Source organism: Neomonachus schauinslandi, chromosome 14, assembly GCF_002201575.2.
Source record: "Neomonachus schauinslandi chromosome 14, ASM220157v2, whole genome shotgun sequence".
Taxonomy (NCBI): domain Eukaryota; kingdom Metazoa; phylum Chordata; class Mammalia; order Carnivora; family Phocidae; genus Neomonachus; species Neomonachus schauinslandi.
In genome coordinates, this window is record NC_058416.1 from 82466223 (window position 1) to 82489487 (window position 23265).

Consider the following 23265-nt stretch of genomic DNA (forward strand, 5'->3'; position numbering starts at 1 on the left):
CTAATAAAGCCTTTCACATGAATCCTTGTCTCAGGTCTGCTGCTGGGAACCACCCAACCCAGGAGGTGAGCTGTAAAGTCCTGTCATAATCACTACCACTAAAGCTTACTGAGCACTTACTATGTGCCAGGCAGGTATTACAAGCACTTCACCTGTATTAACTCATTTACTCCACAACACCGCCGAGAGGCAGATGCTATTACTACACCCCACTGGCAGACGAGGAAAATGAGTTGCAGGGGCTTGTGGCTGCCCAGTCAGTAGTGGCAGAGCTAAGATCTGAACCCAGGCAATCTTTCCAAGCCTGGGCTCTTGACCATTCTATGATCTGCTGCCTTTTGAGTCAGCTTGGGGAACACAGCCAGCATTTGGGGAGGCCAGGTGCCAGAGGCGAGGTGGCATCTGTGTATAGAGAGAAAAAGGAAACAGAAAAGCACTGAGGGAAGGGCAAGAGGCATGTCGCATGGGGAAGCATCCGAGAAGACATCAGAAGTCTTCTGTTGCAATGAAGCCCAACCATAGCTCTTGCCAATGAGTTCCAAAAGACTTCCCTGATTCCATACAACCCCCTTCATTGTGACCTGAGCTGCCTTGAATGAATTTTTGTTCCTTGGAACTGAACTAATTCCTATATGTGCCAGGCACTGTGGGTAATAAGACGAGGTATGGTCCCTGACTACAGTCAGCATCAGTGTGAAGATCTTGGCTTTGTTTTCGTTTTGAGACAATATTTTTAGGCTTATATGGTAGGTTACATCAAGCTCTTTACATGCATTCTAGGGGGCAGTCACTGTATCAGCTCCATTTTACAGACAAGGAAATGAAGACTCCGAGACATTAAGACCTTTACACAAGGTGATGGTGTTAAGTGGCAAAGCCAACACTTCAGCTTGGGTGTGACAGGCTCGACAGGCCACAGTCTGAAGCATTAAGCTTCCCTGTGCTGTGTGTCCGTGCTCTGCTCCGTGAGGCACATTAGGGAGCAGTGGGGTCTTCACTTGCCCATTCTACCCTTGCGCTGAGCAGAAGTAATCTCACAAGCCATGCGTAACTTCTCAGAGCCAAAACTGGGGGAAGCTGGCCTTTCCTCCAAAAAAAAGTGGAATTGGGGCATAAAAGAGTAATAACACACAGTTACATCACACCCTCCAACCTACCACTTCCATGTTGAATCCTCCTTTGACTTCCCACAGATAAGCTCCTCCCTGACTGGCTGGGACCATGCAGACAAGCAGCAGGGATGTTTGATGAGTGGAGAACTTTCAGTGAATACAGAGTCTTCAGAAAGAGGTGACATGTCCCTCGCAAACCAACAGCTGAAAAATTCCCCTCAGAGCAAACCAAAGTCCCTTTGTGCATCAGACAATTGCACAGAGCAAGTGTGCTCCTAATGGTTTGAGGGTTCCCAGTGAAACCACTAACAAGTTGGTATCAATCAGACACCAACCAGGAAAACAGACACCACTCCATTTCAGATGAAACATAATGCAGGAAATTGGTTATATGGGGGTTGGAGAAGGTCAGAAGCCAAGAGGGGATGGCAAGACCACCCAGAGATTGGCTACAGCAAAAAGCCACAATTGTCCCTAGATCTAGAGAGACAGAGTGAGGAAGAGGTATCACCAGAGCCCAGGAACCAGGTCACAAGGCAAAAGCTAGAACTGTAGAGGAGATGCAACCACTGGGGGGGGGGGGAGGGGGGCTCTCAAGGAGGTAGGGAAGAAATGGCCCAAGTTCTCTCTTCCTCCCACCCTCCTCCAATAGCCAAAGTCTCCCACAGGCTGCCCCCAGGCAGAAGCTAGGGACCTCAAGAAACGCAGCCCAAAGTCCCCACACTCCCCCCATGTTAACAGAACAGGGAGGGGAGAGCAATGGATCTGAGGGCAGACGGACCCAAGACCACCACACTCTGGCTTCATCAAGTCATTCATTCACTCACTCAGTGAACGTTTCTTAAATGCTCTCTAAGCCAGGTGTCCAGGACCCACAACACTAACAATACCCAGCCCCTCCCTCGAGAGAGAGTTATTTATAATTGTATTAATTGTGGGCTGAGAGTGGAGATGACATATGACTCAACCTGGTGGAAGTAGCCATGGATCTGGAGTCGCTTCACTGAGATGACATTCACGCTTCATCTCGAAGGATGAGAAGGGTCTGCCATGTGGGGGAGACATCTGTTGTTTTTATCTGCTCTGTATCCAGCATACCTTGGGGGATGACCTTTAATCCACTCTCAGTCCCGCTGTTTCCCATGGGATGAGCACATGACCCAAATCTGTCCAATCAGCACATTCCATTTTCCTGGCCACAACAATTGGACGGGAGCATGGGCACGTGACCAGACCGATCCAATGAGAAGCAAGCCTGGACTCTCCCAGGACCCTTCATGAAAAAAAGCTCTTTCTCCTAGTCTTGTTACCCTGCCTGGAGGTGAGCCTGGACTGCAGGTTGACATCTTGCCACTAGCAAGATTGAACGTAGTGAAGAATGAGGCCAACACCAAGGGAAAGTGATCTGAGAGAAAGAGGACGCCCTGATGGTATCATTTGAGTTGCGGGATCCAGCCATTCCTGAGGCCAATAATTATCCAGTTATTTGAACGAATAAAAGTGTCCTTTTCGCTTCAGCCTTTTTATGTTGGGTTTCTGTCGCTTGCAATTAGAAAGACCTTGACTGATAAGATGCAGAAAGGCAGAGGAAGTAGGGCTTGAAAGGAGAAGCAGGAGGGGGGTGATGTATTCAAGGAACCACAGATAGTTGGATGTGCCTGGAGGGTAGAAATTTGTAAAAAGAACAGGGCAGAAGGTGAATCTGGAAAGGTGGGTGTGGACCTAAAGAGCCTTGAACCCTCAGAAGAGGACCCTGAACTTCCTTCACAGAGCCCAGAGCTTCTACAACTTTCTACTCTTATCTCAAATAATCAGCAAGAGTTCTAAGCACCTCATGATTGTGTCCAGCGTGGTGGGGAGTACAAAGGAGATGGTTCCTTCCCTCAGGGGGCTTCCCATCCAGCTGGGGGAAGATGAGGCAAAAGGGGGAAAATTATAACTGATAATGTAATAATAGTGAATCTTACTGATTATTTACGATGTGCCAGATACAGCACTCTGTTTACTTAGATTTTTTTCATGGAAACCACACACCACTCTATGAAGTCGGTGCTCTGAATGTCCCCCTTGTTTTATTGATGATGAAACTAAGGCTCTGAGAGGTTGAGTCACATGCCCAAGGTCACACAGTTTGGAAGTGGTAGAGGTAGAACTTGAACTCCAGCAGTGTGGCTGCTGAGTCCACATACTTGAACCATTTTGCTGAGCAGTCAATTGAGTTACAGGTGGAATGAGAAAAGTAAATAGGAAAGGAAGTCAGAATGTCAAGACTGAGTCTATAACCAAGCTGTAAATTGCTCTGCCCCGGGTCTCATTTTGGAAGATGGCCCCATGGAGGGCCCGGCTGTGGGTCACAGGTCTGCATGGCAAACAGCACTTTTACCCACCAGTCGGCATCCCCATGGGCTCTGGGGCTGCCTGGCTCTGCTTAGAACACAAGACACGTGGGACCCTTCTCGAAAGACATGGAACTTAAAATGCAAGGAGAAGGAGCAGCAGGCTGCCACTGACCACACCTCCCCCACAAGCCCCTGTCTTCCCTGGATGACACCACTTCTCCCATGACTGTGACAACCTCCTGGAAAGTACTGCAACTTGATGTCCCACTGCAGACTCCCCACAGCAGAGCAGACCACAGAGAGTGTATTTGCTTTTTATTTTGGAGAAGGTAGATGGGAATAGATTCTGAAGTCCACCCATTGCCTACCAACCATATTTTCTCATACTCGGAATGTGCATGCATGAGCTAGCACACATGTGCGCACGCACACACACACACATTAACCCTGTTGATGCAAATTATGCCCACCCTTCAAAGCCCCCTGAAATCCTGCCTCTTGTGGTAAGCATTCTTCAAACACCCAAACTGGAATGCCCTCTCTTGTCTCAGAGCTCCAAGAACCAGAGCCACTTGGAGAAAACCAGGTTCAAAGAGATCACATGGCATATAAGTGTCAAAGCCACAACCGAATTCCCAGTTGCCTCATCCCTCTCCCCAGACAAGCTCTCTTCCATGAGATCTAGAGCCCTAATTTTCTGTATGCCATGGCTAGACACCTTTTGGTGCCTCAAAATACCTTTTAATTGTGGATGGCAGGTGGTGTTTATCATATCAGTGTTGACTGACTGACTGGTAATGGCTGTCTAGAGCATCGTGTTGAGAAGGATCCAGAGGGTCATCACTTCGTGCTCAGGGCCAAGACTGATGACTGATGGCTACCGTGGACACGGGATGGAGAGTGATGTCAGACAGGCCACGCATGTGCCATCTTCTTTTCCTGTCAGAAGCCTCTCCTACGGGGATGCCTAGGTGGCTCAGTCAGTTAAGCGTCTGCCTTCAGCTCAGGTCATGATCCTCGGGTCCTGGGATTGAGCCCCGCATCGGCCTCCCTGCTCCGCAGGAAGCCTGCTTCTCCCTCTCCCTCTGCCTGCTTCTCCCTCTGCTTGTGCTCTCTCTCTCTGTCAAATAAGTAAAATCTTAAAAAAAAAAAAAGAAGAAGAAGAAGCAGCAGCCTCTCCTATGTGTTCCAGGTAGAATCAGCTGCTCCTTGACATGGATTCCCACACCACTTTAAACATATTCGAGTACTTTTCCCATTGGGATGTAACTGTATGTTTCCATGTCTCTCCAGTTAGTGAGTTGCTGAGGTCACAGACATTCGTGCATCCCAGAGCCTCAGTCAGTGCCTTGCCTGAGCCAGATTCTCAATAACTATGTGAATGTCACAAAGTTCAGACCTGTTTATGTAATTATAACTTCACTACTTTATATCTTTAAACAACGTTCATGATATCCGGCATCGTATTGCATTGTGCTTGGTATTTTCCTACCCTGCCTAGCATGATGCTGAATTTATATTTTATTTAATGTCATGTAATCTAATTTAATTTAATTTGCTATCGGTTGTTCGATGCTTACTACATGCTAGGTGCTCTGATATGGGATTCCTACCTATTGCTGCATTTATCTCTCCCCTACACCCTGCAAGATAGCTATTAATCCCACTTCACAAACACTGCGGCTCAGAGAGGCTATTCGGCTTGCCCAAGGTCACACAGCTAGTAAGCAGCAGAGCAAAGATTTAAATCTGGGTGTCTGTGACAGCAATTTTAGCTGACTGATCACCATTATAATAGAGCCATGGTCAGTGGGGAGGCAATGAGAATACCTACATTTAAAATCTAGAAACTGATGGGGGTGCTCAAGATGTTGTGTTTCATCTCATTAAATGTGGCCTTTCAGCTCAGCCTCCGTGGCGTGGTTGCCAAAGTCCAAGCCAGGCTGCAGTGCCTGCTGTGCATGAGCATCCACGCTGCCTGAACTTGAACCTGCTGGTCCAGCCCAACGTGACTCAGCACCTGGAAACATGTGCTTCTTTAAATAGATTCTGCTCTCCGCTAGCTCTCCGGGACGATCAATGACTTACCTGTCATTGGAGGGAGGTATCCTGGGGCTTGCTGAGCTGCTGTGCTGATGTGGAGCAGAGGGACATAAGGGGCGCTGAGGAAGGTCACTGGTGACTGTGAGCCTGCTAGAGAATTAAGAGAATGGCCAGGTGAGACAACACCCAGAAGCAGGGGGGTTGTCTGCACCCATACCCCCCCAAACTGGTCTGGAGGGCTTAGTGCCATGCCCCTCCTTTCCCCAAAGCCCTGCAACATCATGGAGGAACCATGAACAAGGTGGACCAGGGTCAGGAGACCTATGTTCAGATCTCGGCTTTGCCACCAAAAGCCACCTGACCTTGGACAAGTCCTTTGTTTTTCCATCTTCTCGTCCATCAAGCCATACTCTCTAATTACAAATGCACAGCAGGAGGCAGAAGACAACCCAACTGCTCTCAGTGGAGGATCAGCCAAATGATTCATGATCCATCCACACTGTGCAATAAGCACTACTCAAACGAGAGATGCAACCGACATGGGCTGAGATGAAACCATCTCCGAGCAGGGTGTGGACAGTGAGCTGCCATCTGAGGGCTTTACGTGGGGTCCTGTATAGACATGTATGCTAGGATATTCATAGAGTAACTCTGAAAGGACACACACACACACACACACACATTCTGGTGAATGGAAAAGACGTACATTTTGTAAAAATAAAAAAATAAAAAAAAATTAAGGAGGCAAAAATAAATCTTTAACTTATCTTTTATTCTTTGCTTAAAAAAAAAAAAAATTGGTTTTCACTGTTGCATGTTTCTGAAACAATTTCCAAGTCAGCAACAAGAATCTCACATCCATGCTCAATGGGAAGCAAGGTGAGCTCTAGATAAACAGGGTCACCAAAGATCCAAGCCTGTTTCCAGTGGCCAAAAGCTGAGTGGTTTTTGGCAAGCCTCCAGCCTCTCCGAGCTTTGGTTCCTGCTGTCTATCAGTGGCATTTGCCCATGGCTAGTAGGGAAGATCAAATATGGAAGAACTTGGAAGGCACAGAGTGGTGCCCATCTGTAAAGTATGTATTGTTGGGCCGCCTGGGTGGCTCAGTTGATTAAGTGTCTGCCTTCAGCTCAGGTCATGATCCCAGGGTTCTGGGATCCAGCCCCACATTGGGCTCCCTGCTCAGTGGGAGTCTGCTTCTCCCTCTCCCTCCCTCCCCCCACTCATGATCTCTCTCTCTCTCTCTCTCAAATAAATAAATAAAATCTTTTCCAAAAACTTATATATTGTTGTTAATAACTTCTTACTTCCATGAAACAGAAGAGTGAGTCTATAAAGGGTCAGCTCAATACATTTATGGGACCTCCTCTATTAAGGCATTGTTTTCAAATGCATTCCAACATTTTGTGTGACCTGAATCCCATGAGTACTGGTTTGGGGCGGAGCAGAATGGGGTTGAAGGCCCAGCTCCAACATCCACTAATGTAAACATCCAAAGTCTCAGTTCCTTTATTGGTAAAATGACAGCCATGTATGGTGAGCACTGTGAATTGTGCAAGACTGTTGAATCACAGATCTGTACCTCTGAAACAAGTAATACATTATATGTTATTTAAAAAAGAAGAAGAAGAAGAAGAAGATAGCAGGAGGGGAAGAATGAAGAGGGGGAAATCGGAAGGGGAGACGAACCGTGAGAGACGATGGACTCTGAAAAACAAACTGAGGGTTCTAGAGGGGAGGGGGGTGGGAGGATGGGTTAGCATGGTGATGGGTATTAAAGAGGGCACGTTCTGCATGGAGCACTGGGTGTTATACGCAAACAATGAATCATGGAACACTACATCAAAACTAATGATGTAATGTATGGTGATTAACATAACATAATAAAAAAAAAGGAAATAATGGGACAAATAAAAAAAACATTTTATACAAAAAAAAAAAAAATGACAGCCGTGCTACTTCACAGAGATATTGTGGGAATTAGGTGCCAGAACATAGGTGAAACTTTGAGCACAGAGCACAGAAAACACCTATTATGTGTTTTCAATGAGTAGTAGAATTTTTCTTTTAAACTTTCTTTGCAGTTATACCACAAGCCATTTTGCTTTTAGGATCTAGGTATTCCATATGAAGTTAGAAAAACCACAACCTCCAGATGGAAATGAGTATACTTTCTGTCCTAGCCAGAATTCCTGAGAAAGCAGAGCATGGGTCAAAAGTGTACATGCCCTGGGGACTGCAATCCCAAGGAAGCAGGAGTGAGAAGAAGGAAGGGATTCAAGTAAATGGAGGGTATTATGGAGCTGGGGACAGGTTGGTTGCTCAGAAGAAGTCTTCAGAGAGGCTGCACCTCTGAACCATCCATCTGGAGCCAGAAATAATATATCCACACCAGCTCTCATGGGGTGTCAACTCCCCCACACTTGGATTTCATAGAGTTGGGGATCAACTGGACTTCACAATGCTTCATGCCTCAGTGGATATAAGAAATGTAAGGGACCAGAGCAACTGCCAACAGCAATAGCAGGAATGACAATAGCAAGGCTGGTGGCAACAGCCCATGTCTCCCAGACCATGAGAACATCACGAACTGTTGCCAAGCCTGCTCTGGCCAGAAAGCAAGACAGGTACGCAGGTCCTGGGAGGCCCGTATACCAGGTCTGCTATACCTTCCATCCAGATTTGCCTCCTTACATATTCACACTAGGATGTCAGCCTGCCACCTGCTTGTGTAGTGTCTAAAGCATATAGATCCACTCCTGACCACCCATTTCAGAGAATGAGTAAGATCTTCTGGGCCCCAGGTGCATATGATCCCACCCTGGTCCACTCCCACTGAATGTCCTGCTAAGGACTGCCACAGCCCTCTGGATATTCTCAGCTCTTGGCTCCAGAAGGCTGCTTCCTTCAACCTCGACCTTGTTACCTCAGCCTCTTGCAGAACTGTCCATCAGGAGTGGCATTTAAATGTGAGATCCTGGGCTTTTTATCAAAGGACATGATGAACAACCACAGCCATGCCAAATCTATTCTTGCTTCTGCTGGGTTTCATTTGGGATGTGGAGCCATGGCATCCAGTTCTCCCTATTTAAATTCCTCTTATTTTATTCATTCATTTCTTCAGCAAATATGTATTGAGGGAATTGGTAAGAAAAAAGACATTCTAATAGAAAAATGGTTAAAAGATAATGAATAGACAGTTCATAGAAAATAAAACACAAATGACTCTTAAGCACTTGAAAAGATACTCAATTTCACTCAAAAAAAGAGAAATGCTTATTAAAGCTACGCTGAGAGACCATATTCCCCATCAGATTGGCAAAAATCCAAAAGGTTAATAACACATTTTGTTGGCAAGGTTGTGGGGAAATAGGTATTCTCAAGCACTTCTGGTAGGAGTGTTCCTATGGTGCATAATTGGACGATATCTATCAAAATTATGAAAGTGGATATTCTTTGACACAGCAATTTCCCTTCTGGGAATTTATCCTACAGAGATGTTTGGACTTGTGCAAAATGATGTATATACAACGTTATTCACTGCAGAATTCTAAGAGCAAAATATTGGGAACAATCTAGATGCTTTAAATAAATAAGAATATATCTAAGCAATGACATGCTATGTAGATTTTTTTCTTTAAAGAATGAGATCTCTCTCTAATCACTGATATAGAAAGATTTCCATGATAGAGTGGCAAATAATAAGGCATAGAGCAGCTTGGATATGGCATACCCACACTAACGCTGCCTAACAAACCACCCCAAAAGTTTAAAGAGTAATCGTTCACTCTCATGCTCTCAGATTTGGGGTTCCGTTGATCTCTATTGGGCTCAGCAGGGTGGCTCTGCTTCAGGCTGCAAGCTTCAGGTCTTGTGGACTCTGTTCCACATTCCTTGTTCAAGGGCCAGGCTGAAGGGGACAACAGTTAGCCATGGCATGCTCCTCTCATGGTGGATCACGGAGCACAAGAAAGGAAGAGTAATGACACAAAAACTTTTCAAGACTCTCATGTCTTATCAGCTAATATCCCACTGGCCAAAACAAGTCACATGGCCAAGTTCAAAGTCAAGGGGTGAAGAAGAACACTCTACCCACCATGAGGTCATGGCAGGGGTGTGGATGTATAATATCACCAGAGAACAGTGAAGAACTCAACTAACATTACATAATGTAAACATTACATTACATTACATTACATAAACATACACACACACACACAAATACTCAATTTTACTTATTTTTACCTAAAAGTACCCTGGAGAAAAACTGTAACAATGATAACCTCTATTGGGGGGCTGGGGAGAAGTGAGAACTTGTGGACAGAGGCTAGGTAAGGAAGAAGACATTCCACTGTCTATCTTCTGACATTTTTTAAATCAGGTCAATGGTTTACCTGTACAAAAAAATGAGTTAAAAATGCACACTGAGCCAGGCACTGGGCAAGGTCCTGGGGACAGAGCTATAAATAAGATGAACCTGATTTCTGCCTCCAGGTAGCTAATACTTGGGGGCAGTGGTCTCTACTCTGGCTGCCATCAGAGCCACCTGGGGCGCTTTTAAAAAAATACTCATGTCCAGCTCCACTCCCAGAGACTCAGACTGTAAGTAGCTTGGTGTGGAAGGAGGCATATGTACTTTTAAAAGGTCCCAGGGTTAAAGATATAAATGTAGGGATCCGAAGGGGTACGTGCACCCCGATGTTTATAGCAGCAATGTCCACAATAGCCAAACTGTGGAAAGAGCCAAGATGTCCATCAACAGATGAATGGATAAAGAAGATGTGGTATACAATAGAATACTATGCAGCCATCAAAAGGAATGAGATCTTGCCATTTGCAACGATGTGGATGGAACTGGAGGGTGTTACGCTGAGTGAAATAAATCAATCAGAGAAAGACATGTATCATATGACCTCACTGATATGAGGAATTCTTAATCTCAGGAAACAAACTGAGGGTTGCTGGAGGGGGGGTGAGGGATGGGGTGGCTGGGTGATAGGCATTAGGGAGGGTATGTGCTATGGTGAGCGCTGTGAATTGTGCAAGACTGTTGAATCTCAGATCTTACCTCTGAAACAAATAATGCAATATATGTTAAGAAAAAAAAAAAGAAGATAGCAGGAGGGGAAGAATGAAGGGGGGGGAATCAGAGGGGGAGACGAACCATGAGAGACGATGGAGTCGGAAAAACAAACTGAGGGTTCTAGAGGGGAGGGGGTGGGGGGATGGGTTAGCCGGGTGATGGGTATTAAAGAGGGCACGTTCAACATGGAGCACAGGGTGTTATGCACAAACAATGAATCATGGAACACTACATCAAAAACTAATGATGTAATGTATAGTGATTAACATAACAATAAAAATTTTTTAAAAATAAAAGGTCCCAGGGTTGCCTCTTAGTTTTGTTGACTGTTTCCAAAGCTTTCGCACAGCAAAGGAAACTGTCAACAAAACTAAGAGGCAACCCATGGAATGGGGGAAGATATTTGCAAATGACATTTCAGATAAAGAGCTGATATCCAAAATCTATAAAGAACTAATCAAACTCAACACCCAAAAAACAAATAATCCAGTTAAGAAATGGGCAGAAGACATGAATAGACATTTCTCCAAGGAAGACATACAAATAGCTAACAGACACACGAAAAAATATTCAACGTCACTAGCCATCAGGGAAATACAAATCAAAACCACAATGAGATACCACCTTACACCAGTTAGAATGGCCAAAATGGACAGGGAAAGAAACAACAAATGTTGGAGAGGTTGTGGAGAAAGGGGAACCCTCTTACACTGTTGGTGGGAATGCAAGCTGGTGCAGCCACTCTGGAAAACAGTATGGCGGTTCCTCAAGACATTAAAAATAGAGCTACCCTACAACCCAGCGATTGCACTACTAGGTATTTACCCCAAAGATACAGATGTAGTGAAAAGAAGGGGCACATGCACCCCAATGTTCATAGCAGCAATGTCCACAATAGTGAAACTGTGGAAGGAACCAAGATGCCCTTCAACAGACGAATGGATAAAGATGTGGTTCATATATACAATGGAATATTACTCAGCCATCAGAAAGGATGAATACCCACCATTTGCACTGACATGGATGGAACTGGAGGGGATTATGCTAAGTGAAATAAGCAAAGCAGAGAAAGACAATTACCATATGGTTTCACTCGTATGTGGAACATAAGGAATAGTGTGGAGGACCACAGGGGAAAGGAGGGAAAACTGAATGGGAAGAAATCAGACAGGCAGACAAACCATGAGAGACTCTGGACTCCGGGAAACAAACTGAGGGCCACAGAAGGGAGGGGGGTGGGTGGATGGGGTGACAAGGTAAGGGGTATTAAGGAGGGCATGTGTTGTGATGAGCACTGGGTGTTATACGCAACTAATGAATTGTTGAACACTACAACAAAAACTTATGATGTACTATATGTTGGCTAACTGAACATAATGAAAAAAATAAAAATAAAATAAAAGGTCCCAGGGGATTTGGGTGTGATGCCAGGGTTAAAAATAACTAGTCTAGTAAATGGAAACAAATTAAAATAATCAGCATCTGCCTTCAGCTCAGGTCATGATCCCAGGGTCGTCCTCAGATTGAGCCCTGCATCAGGCTCCCTGCTCAATGGGGAGCCTGCTTCTCCCTCTGCTGCTCCCGCTGCTTGTGCTCTCTCTCCCTCTGTCAAATAAATAAAATCGTTAAAAAAATAAATTAAATTAAATAATCAAATAGTTAGCTTCACTAAGCACACCATAGGAAATATATATAGATTTCTTATATTTTCTACATATAGGAAAGCAAAGCTTTTCTTAGTAACTGAATTCTTCTCTCTCTCTTATTAAAAAGTGTAAGACTCAATGTATCCTCCTTTTCACCTTGGCAGCCAGGAAGCTCCGTGCCAAATCTGAACCTCAACTGGAGTAAATCCCTAAAGCCAGAATGCCTACCCATGTGTTGTCTTTTCTCTGAACTGAATTTCCACCTGCCCTTATTTTTTTGGTGACCTTGAATCTCGATTTCTATTTTGTCATTGGTTCATGGTTTGTGTTCTTATAAGGCGGCTCAAATCTTTTATAATGTGGAGGAACTAAATTATCAACAACAACAGCATCAATAATATAATGCCTTCTGTTTATTTGCTTGGCACCTATTATGCTCCAAGCCCTGAGGCAGGCACTTGAAATGTTCTCTCCAATCGTTTTTTTAAAACCCACAGGAGAGGTATCATTAGGCTCATTTTACAGATGATAAACCGAGACTCAGAGAGATTAATGGCTTGTCCGGAGTCATACAGCAGTAAATGGCAGGGCTGGTATATAGTTTTCCTACTGCTACTAACAGGTTACCACAAATTTAGTGACTTAAGACAACACAGATTTATCTTCCAGTTCTGAAGGTCAGGTGTCCACATGGGTGACCTGGGCTGCATTTATTCTGGAGGCTCTAGGGGAGAATCCGCTTCTTGCCTCTTCCAGCTTCTAGAGGCTTGGACTCAGGACTCCACATCACTCCCACCTCTGCTCCCATTATCACGTCTATCACTAACTCTGACCTTCCTGCCTCCCTTGTGATTACATCGCTCCCTCACCCCAGAAAATCCCAGATACTCTTCCCACCTCAAAATCGTTACCTTAATGGCATCTGCAAAGTCCCTTTTGCCAGGTAAGGTCATATATTCCCAGGTTCCAGGAATTAGGATATGGACATGTTTCAGGGCCTTTACTTAGCTATCCATCACTTGGATTCAAACCCAGGCTTCTGTAACCCCTAATCATGTGCTCTTTCCATGATACTTTGCTGCATCCACAAAATCCAGGCTTTATTTCTGTGAAATCATTAATCCCAGGGCCTCTGTGGGTCTTCAAAGAGAGAGGAACATACTTCTCCACAGACTGGACAAGACACAGAAAAATACACTCTACCAAAGAGAAATTTCCCCATTCCAGTGGGAGCGGTAGGGCTATTCACAAGGTAGGGCAGCGAAGGATCGAAGGATCAGTCCCCTGCTCTTCCCTGCTGTTATCCAAGTGAGACTTCAAGATGTGGCAAAAAGTGGCTTTTCTGCATTATTCATGTGTTTCCTTTGTTGCCTCCTCCACTAGAATGTCAGCCCTAGGAGAGTGGGGCCATATCCATCACACCCACCATAGTATCAAGAGCCCAAAGAGCACCGTACAGTTACCCTTCCATTGGCAAATGCAAATCCCGAAGTTGCCCTGATTCCGTGGGTAGGATTTCACCTGGGTACAAAACCTGAAGATAGGGGAGGAAACTGAGTTAACTGAGTTAATGTGAAAGCTGATGTCCCTAGTCAGGACCATAATTGGGAGGAAACATGAGCAAGATGGTATTTTTGCCTAGCTGTGCCCTTCTGAGAACAGAGAATATATCTCTGCATTCTGAATCGATCCTGCTTAGACATCAATAACAATCCACCTATGAAAAATCCCCCCACAAGGACACAAAGATAGATACACAAGGATATTCATTGCATTGTTTGTAACAGCAAAAGAATTGGACACAACCCAAATGTCCATCAATAGGGGTTTGGGGAAATAAATGACCATATAGTCACAATGACAGAATGCTATGCAGCCACTAAAAGAATGGGATAGATGGGGGGAAATGTCCAAGATGTAATGTGCTCAGTGAAAAAAGCAAGTGGCAAGAAAGTGTATAAAGTATGGTTCTATGTTAAAGATATATAAATATATATACTTCTTTTTTTTTTTTTAAGATTTTATTTATTTATTTGAGAGAGAGAGAATGAGAGCGAACACATGAGCGGGGATAGGGTCAGAGGGCAAAGCAGACTCCCTGCCGAGCAGGGAGCCTGATGCGGGACTCGATCCAGGGACTCCAGGATCATGACCTGAGCCGAAGGCAATCGCTTAACCAACTGAGCCACCCAGGCGCCCATATAGTTCTTAAACTGTACCCTTTAAGATCTGCACATTTCACTGTATGTAAATTATAACTCAATAAAGAAAAACCAATATATGTATACATTCTAGTTCTCTAATCTTTAAGAAGCAAACTTCTTCAAATTATTTTTGGATTTAAGACTTGCCTTCTCATACATGTAGCATTTTGTGTTTTACTAAAAGGCTATTAAGTGAAAAGGGTAGCTTACCACTGGGGGTGGTTCACAAAAGAAGAAATGCAAGAGATATATATTAGCATATACATAGAGAGTAAACATAAGAGATAAACATATGCATAGAAAAGCTAAAAATATACACATTTGGAATTTGGGAGTGAAATAATAGGGAATGGGAGGTGCAAGACCTTTGTATTAGGGACACATATTACTTTAGCCATGAGAAACAAATTAAGATTAAGGAAAACCCTTTCCGTGACCTTTTGTGGGAAACAGTGCAAACCCACTGCGTATTCGGAAAAATGCGGGGCATCAAAGGGGCATTTGACAATGTAGATCAAGAGAATTGAACCTCATTTGTGTTTTTAAAATAGAAAGAACTTTGTTGTTGTTTTCTGATTATAAAAGTAATTTGTGCTCATTGCATAATTAAACACCCAAACACCAGGGAAAGTAGGCATCAAAAATTATCCATAATCCCACACTGTACCGCCAAAGAGAGCAAAAGTTAATGCTGCGGTGTCCTTACTTACAAAAGCAGCACCAATCTTTACATACTGCTTTAGAATCCAATTTTGCCCCACTTAATGTATAAAGAATATCTTCGTGTGTCCTAATACTACAATATACATCATCCTCTTAATAACCCCAATATATTATGTTACATAGTTGTACCGTTATTGGTATAACATAGATCACATCATTGAACATTACATTGTTTCCAATTTTTTACCTATTGAAATAATGATACAAAGAAAATTCTCATACATATATCTTTAGGCACTTATCTGATTGTTTACTGAGGATAAATTCCTGGAAGTCCTATTTGCTGAGTCAAGAAGTTTATACATTCTGAAGGCATCTGATCCTTGTGACCACATACACTCTTTCATAACATGAATAATCATTAGTATTAGCAATTGTTGAGCATGAAGTTCATGCCAGGAACCACATTCCTTTACCTTCTGAACAATCTTACGAGGCTGGTGTTTTTATTATACCTCATTCTATAGATGGGGAAACTGAGGCTCAGAGAGGTATATAACCTCTCAATGTCACACAGCTAAAAACTGGCAGAGCCAGGAATAGAACCCAGGTCTGTCCGTCTCCAAAGGGCAAGCTCACAATCATAGCACTGTGCTGCCTACTAATCACAGGGCTTCCAGAATAGTCATATTACTTCATCATCCAACCCACAGTTCATGAGAAAGCCCATCTCCTCACCTTAGCCCCCTTCACTGAGTATTCTCATTTGTACCAGGTAAGGAGTGTGCAGCTGCAAACGCCAAAAACCTCAGTTCCAACTGGCTTAAATAATAAAGTGATTAATTGGTTCACATAACCAAAAGTCCTAAGGGAAGCTATGTGTCAAGGATGCCTTGACTGAGCAGCACCGTGGGGAGACCAACATTCAGGTCTTGTTTTTTCTCCTTGTTTTCTATGGTGCTGGCTTTATCCTCCATCTGATTCTCCTCCATGGTCTCAAGATGGTCCCTGACAACTCCCAAGGCTGTGTGCCTTCTTCCCCAAGTCCAGACAAGAGGAGAGAAGGTTGGCTTTGTAAGCCCTCCCAGGAGGAGAGTGAGAGATCTTTCTCAGCATCCGTCAGCTTCTCAATGTCCTGAACTGCAAATGTGCTCATCCCGAACCAGTACTATGGCCAGGAGGTAGGATTATGATGATGAGTTTAAGCCTGAGCTGCATATGCCCTTTCCTAGATCCCAGAGTGAAGGTAAATTTAGCTTCCTCCAAGGCTATCATAGAAAAAATGTGGCATGAAATTCAGGACACTATCAAGAGAAGAAAGGTCGGAGATTGGAGACTGGAGCATACACACTTGTGCCCCACCCTTCTCCTCTTGGGCCTTGCCAATGTAGGGGACCCTACATGTCACTCTACCCTTGTTCATGGCAGGGAGAAGTATCAGGGAATTAACTTCCCCAGGGAGCAACCTTTGACCAATGGCGAGAGAGCAGGTGTACAATCTTCAGTCATACCACCCTGAACATGCCTGATCTCATCTGATCTCAGAAGCTAAGCAGGGTCAGGCCCAGTTAGTGCTTGGATGGGAGAGAGTAGGTGTATAAATACCCCGGCTCCCTCAACCCTTAGGTGGATCAACTGAGGAGCATGTTCTGCAGTAGCTCCCAGAGTTCTCCAGTGGAAATGAGCTCCAGTTGCCCACAGTAATAACTGGCTCACCCTGTTTGGGCTTCCTCTTTCCTTCTCATGGGTCCAGTCCCCTGCCAGTGTTTCCTAGGACCACCTCCCAATAAACCACTTACACTTGACTCCCTGACCCGGGGTCTACATCTTAGGGACACAAACTCAACAGTAACATGGTACAAAGCCCATGACATACTGTTTTGGGTCTTTGTCTAGTGTAGGCACATTCCGAAGAGATAAAATTGCAGTGTTTTAAGGCTGACGACAGACATTCACTTGGTGGTTCTCCCATCTGCCAAAAAAACAATATCTACCTCTAAGCTACCTCCTTCACCTTCAGTGTGAAGGAGAAAGGAGGCCCCCTTCCTTCAGAAGCCACTTTGTATGCACAACTACATCAACAGTGACCAGACAAGAATGCGGTATTAAGCACCCCACTGTGAGTCTATCCTGCAGATACAGACATCTGGACTACATGGTGAGATTCCTTTAGGAAAAAGAGAGAGAACTCTAAAAACTGACTCAGCCCTTGGTAAATCGGGGTTTTTAATATTTCTCTTCCTGGGCACATTTGTAATAAACAAACTATTGGTCCGGCTGAGAGATAAAAAAGAAGCCCTTCCCCAAAAGATGCCACACATTAATTTTTAAGCTTACTCCTAAGAGATGCAATCTCCCCTTTAGTGCCAGTTAATGGAATTTGTATGACAATAATTTATTTACTGATGTAATTAATTGCCATACAGCTTTGCATGGCTGGATGCAGCATTGGTAAGTGGCTGATTTCTATCAGGAAAAGGAGTGTGAGCAGCTTCATTTCAGAGACAAGCCATAAACTAAGCAGATTCCTAGCTTGGAAATAACCTTTTTCAAAGGGAAAATCCTCTAGACTCTGAAATGAGACCTGATTCCCTGAGTCTGAGACTAGGAAGGGAACTGAAAGCTCATTGGGTTCAACTGCCCCTTTTTACAGAGGAGTGAGCAGATGCCAGGAAAGAGAAGTGCCCTGTCTCTAAGATTCCCAATTGAGTTAGTGCACAGTGCCCAGGCAGCCTGACTCCCAGCTCAGTGCTTGTCCCACTAAGCCCTCTGCCTACACCCCAGGGTGCTGATGAAATAGACAAAATGTGTTCCCAGGAGGAGGGACTGGGAGCTGGTGGATCAACTGAGTTGAAGGCAGAGACAGGAAAAATGCCTGGCCCAGAATGCTCTTGAGAGCACATCACTCTCTCAAAGAAGACTGAGTCTGGGATAAACAGGAATTCTTGAGATAAGTCACAGGAGGTTACTTAGACCAAGAGAATCCAATGCAAAAGCCTTTAAGCTCTATAGAAACTACAAACGGGTGAAGGAGGTGGCAGGCAAACATAAGGGAGCGGTGGGGACTGGGGCAGACAGGACAACACATGTCCATCTCAAGGATCTCGGTGCCAACAGATCATTTCCATTTTTTAAGAGAGACCAAAAGTTCAAAGTGTTATGTGGGAAAAAAATGTTACAAGGTATCTTCCGGCTTTAAGGGGCGCCTGGGTTGCTCAGTTGTTAAGCATCTGTCTTCGGCTCAGGTCATGATCCCAGGGTCCTGGGATCGAGCCCCGCATTGGGCTCCCTGCTCCACAGGAAGTCTGCTTCTCCCTCTCCCACTCCCCCTGCTTGTGTCCCCTCTCTCGCTATGTCTCTCTCTGTCAAATAAATAAATAAAATCTTAAAAAAAAAAAAAAGATATCTTCCGGCTTTTAAATCTTGGCAATCGATGTAATTTTAAAAAGAGAAAGATTTAAGCTCCCTATAAGCCAAACAAAACATGCCATCTCCCAAGATATGAGTTTGTAACTGCTGGTACAGAGTATCAATGACAGGTGGCAGATTTGATCATTCATTTATTCAAACATTAACTTCATTTGTTCGGGGTTGATCACTGTGGTCCCTAAATCTTTCTACGCATTAGAATCACCTAGGAAGCTTAAAAATCTCAATGCCCAGGTCACACACCACACCAATTACACCAGAATGTTCAAAGGGTGGGAGCCAGGCATCAGGATGTTTTAAATACCCCCAGATGATTCCAACCTGCGGCCAAGTTTGGGAACCATTAGTCTACATGAGCCAGGCTGTGAGCTAGTTGCCAAGGATACAAGAATGACCAGGACAGACATAGTCTCCATCTTCCCAGGGCTTAAACCCAAGGAAGGGATTCAAACAGGCAAGTATATGTGGCCGAGGCTGCCCGCTGTCACCAGACCTGATCTCCCCATCTTCCAGGGCACACGTGGGACTAAATTTCCCAGCCTCCTTTGCAGCTAGATGGAGCCATGGGTCTGAATTCTGGCCAACAGAATGTGAGCGGAAGCCATTGGTGTCACTTCCGGGGCTGGCCCGTGAAACCCTCCAGGTCTGCACTTCTATGTTCTGTCATTCCTGCTACCATATGTGGAGGATGGCAGAGCCACTGTCAGCCCAGGTCAGTGTGGGTCCATGGATAACTGAGGACCACCTATGGACCTAGCTGTCACCTCTGAATTATTGTTGAGATCTTGCTACAGCAGCCTATGCAATATGCTAAGCAATTATAATAGAGAGAAAGACTATGACAGCCATAATACCAGATACTGTGGGGCACAGACCCAGGTTGGGAGCATCAGGGAAGGCCTCCTATTTATTCACTTACTCGTTCATTCAATAAATATTTACCAAGCACCTGCTATGCACCGGGCACTGTTCTAGATGCAATTAATGAAATCAGCAAATAATTTGTCATACAAATCCCATTCCAAGTTGTGAAAGACACAGCAGGGAAGGAAAGACTCAAAAATCTCTGTCCTCGTGGAGTTTTTAGGTCCCTCAAAGTATAAGGTGACACTGAAACTCAGCCCTGAAGGATGAATAAGGCAGGCAGAAATCTGGGGAGGGGGCACAGATGCAGTGCTCCCGGAAAGGGGAAAGACATGGTGCGGGGAGTAACTGGGCCCAGCTGGGAGACGAGGGATGAGACAGAAACAGAGAGAGACTGAGGCTGAGAGACATGCAGGGAGACAGAGAAAGACAGAAACTGACAGAAACAGAGATGGAGAGAGAGCAAGGCAGAGCAAATGTCAGAGACTGAAAAGGACAAAGACAGAACCAGAAAAACAGCAGAATGAAAAGATCGGACAGGGACAATGAGACAGGGACAATGAGCCAGCCACTACAGAGCCACCTCCTCCTGATCCCCACCTTCATGGCCTTATTTTTACACAGGAGACAGATGTCTGCATTTTACTTAAGTTTACTTTGCTTTGTTGAGAAGATAAATATTTGATCTCCTGCAACGCCCAGCGGTTTCTCCTACACAAGAAGGGCATATTTAATTAGGCTGATAGCAAGCCCCAAGCATGGCTCGGGTAGAGCCAGCCGTGAGGTTTGTCATCCACCAGCTGGGGCTTGGGTTGAGCGATGGAGGGCAGGAGCAGGTGGCAGGAGACTCAAGTTCTAGACCCTCCCTGACTCAGGACAGCTGTGAGGTCTGCACCTCAGTTTCTTCGTTTGTAAAATGAAAGGGTACTTTCCCACTCCGACATTCTGTGGCAGCATTATCAAGGTCTGTGATCAGGTATTTCACTGTGAAATTGTTTAATGGCTGTCTCCCATAGGAGAGCTTGAGGGCAGGTTGTGTCTGTCTTGTTCACGGATAAACACATAGTAGGTGTTCAAGAGCATTGATTTGTTAAAGGGAGGGAGGGAGGGAGGGAGGAAGGAAGGGCAGGAGGGAGGGATGGAGGGAAGAAGGAAGGGAGGGGGGAAGGAGGGAGGGAGAGAGAGAGGGAGGGAGGAAAAAAATGTTAAACACTTCATGAGTCCTGTGGCAAGAAAGAAAGGAAGAACAGGCTACAGGGGGATGAACCTCACTTGGATCAAATCTTTGGGAAGAAAAAAGCCAGCAGGATGGGCTCGCTGGGTTTCCCCAGGAAGCTCATATTGTACAGGTATCCACAGTCCCACAACCACGAATGGAGGGAGACTGGCATATAGAAGTGGCCAGCACCTGGGAACCAGTGTTGGGTGGCCACCACTCACGCCCCACAGTGCTTGCTGAACAACAACAACCAACAGAGCAGTATGAGGACCTCAGCTCCCTGAGGCTTTGCAGCCTAAGCTTCTTTGGGGCTTGGTGATGGTTCCGAAAAATCCCTAAGCATCCGTTCCTCTCCCTCCTCCTTCTTAGAGCTGGAGTCTGGGAATTTGCTCCTTTCTAGCTAAAACCGAATTATTTCCAGACAGTGGAGGCCTCTGGATTTTCAAAGGATAGAAGAGGCACTGAATTCACACAGTACAGATGAGGAAGAGACAGCTCACCTGGCAAAATAATTAGGGAGAGATCCAAATGCATAAAGGCTCTGGTGATCTATGAGCCCAAGTCAGTATAAGTAAATGCGAATAAATGAGTAAATGGGAGAAAGGTAAAGTCTTTCTTCTAGGAGGATGCCAACAAAGAGATGTTTAAAAAAAAGAACATCTAACCGAGCCATCTAAGTGAACCTCACCTCGAACAGGACAAATCAACAGCACACATGCACCTCCTCATAGGATGCACTGAGAAAAAATGCAGCTTCATCTCTGCTTTGTACTTGCCAAAAGTACACAGTCTGAATCTAATCATGGTCATTGGGGAAGCTGAATTGAGGGGCATTCTCCAAAATAACAGGCCTGAACACTTTGAAGATGTTATCGGTCAAGGAACAGAGAAGGGCTGAGGAGCTGTTCCAGAAGAAAGGAGGCTAAGGAGACACAGCAACTAAATGTAATGCAGAATCCTGGACTGGATTCTGGACTGAGAATAAACGGATATTACTGGGCCAGTTGATAAAATTTTAAAACGGACTGTGGACTGGATAATACTGTTATAGAGACATGTTACCTTTCCTGATTTTGCAAACTGAATTGTGGTTATGGGAGAGAGCGTCCTTTTTCCTGAAATATAGACACTGAGGTATTTAGGCATTAAGAAAACTAGAAGGATCTGAACATCAAAGAAGAGGGTGTCAGGGCTGGTTTCCAGAGTCTGGGGACCTAGGTTCAAATCCCAGCTCTATCATCCCCTGGCTGTGTGACCTCGGGCAAACCACCTGATGTTCTGAGCCTCAGTTTCCTCATCTGTAAAATGGGGCTACTAGTGGTGCCTTTCTTCATGGGATTATTGAGAAGATTTGATGAGATAACCCACTACAAGGCCCAAGAACAGCTCTGGTGCATACGGATATTTGATGAATGTTAGAGGCAGCTGTAAAGCTACAAGTCTCCGAGCTGAGTGAGATCCTCCAAAGTCTTCTGGTCCAACTTCCCTCTCCAATATGGGTCTCACCAGGAAATGCCCTCCACGCAAAAAGACAGGATTTTAAATACCACTGAGACAGGGCGCTAAGTGCCCCAGTCTAACCCCTTGGTTTCATAAATGGGCAATCTGAAGCCTAGAACCTTCAAGGTCAGGTAGCCTACCACATTCACTCCGACTCACCAAAATTTTAATTAATACCTACTATGTACCAGACCAGTGCTAGACACCAGGGGAGGTTCAAAGATAATCGGGCTCAAAGACTAAAAGTGTGAAAGTGTAGGTGTGCAATTATTATAAAGTGCTGACAAAGGCAAACCAGAAGGAAATCTGGTCCACGTCTCCCCACGTAACCTCACCAGTCCCCAAATATGCATCTTTAAAATGCCCAACTCTCAGTCTTTATTCAAAGCCCTGTAAAACTGGAATGTCAAACCCTTCCCCATTTTTCTCTCCAAATCTTGTCATGCTCTTACCGAACACCTTCAGTGGCTCCCTATTACCCTCAGGATAAACCCCAAACTCCTTTTCAGCGTATGCTTCAGTCCAGCTACTCAGAACAGCCCTGGGAGGGGCGCCTGGGTGGCTCAGTCGTTAAGCGCCTGCCTTCGGCTCAGGTCGTGATTCCAGGGTCCTGGGATCGAGCCCCGCATCGGGCTCCCTGCTCGGCGGGAAGCCTGCTTCTCCCTCTCCCACTCCCCCTGCTTGTGTTCCCTCTCTAGCTGTCTCTCTCTCTGTCAAATAAATAAATAAAATCTTTAAAAAAAAAAAAAAAAAGAACAGCCCTGGGAGTAGACTGACAATCAAGCCATGAAATTTATTGAGCACCTACTGTGTATGAGTCTCTGTGAGGGTACCAGGATGATACAAAGTTTGGCTTGTTACCTTTACTGCTGGCAGCTTACACTGAACTAAGGAGCAGACATGCTTTAAAATATAGTCAGCAACACTATGGAGACAATCTGCAGCAAGTGTTTCCGCAGGTGTGACCCACGGAGAAAGCCGTGCATCTCAATCATGACACTAATCTCACACGAGGATGCCTGACACACGGCAGCATGTCTGTGGTCAATACTCACAGCGAACATGCTGTGGTTTGGGCTGCGTGGAGGGAGCCAGGGTAAACGGCAGGAACTGGGGTTTCATGCTGTGCTATGCAGAATCCCATCCGCCCCCCCAAATATGTCCA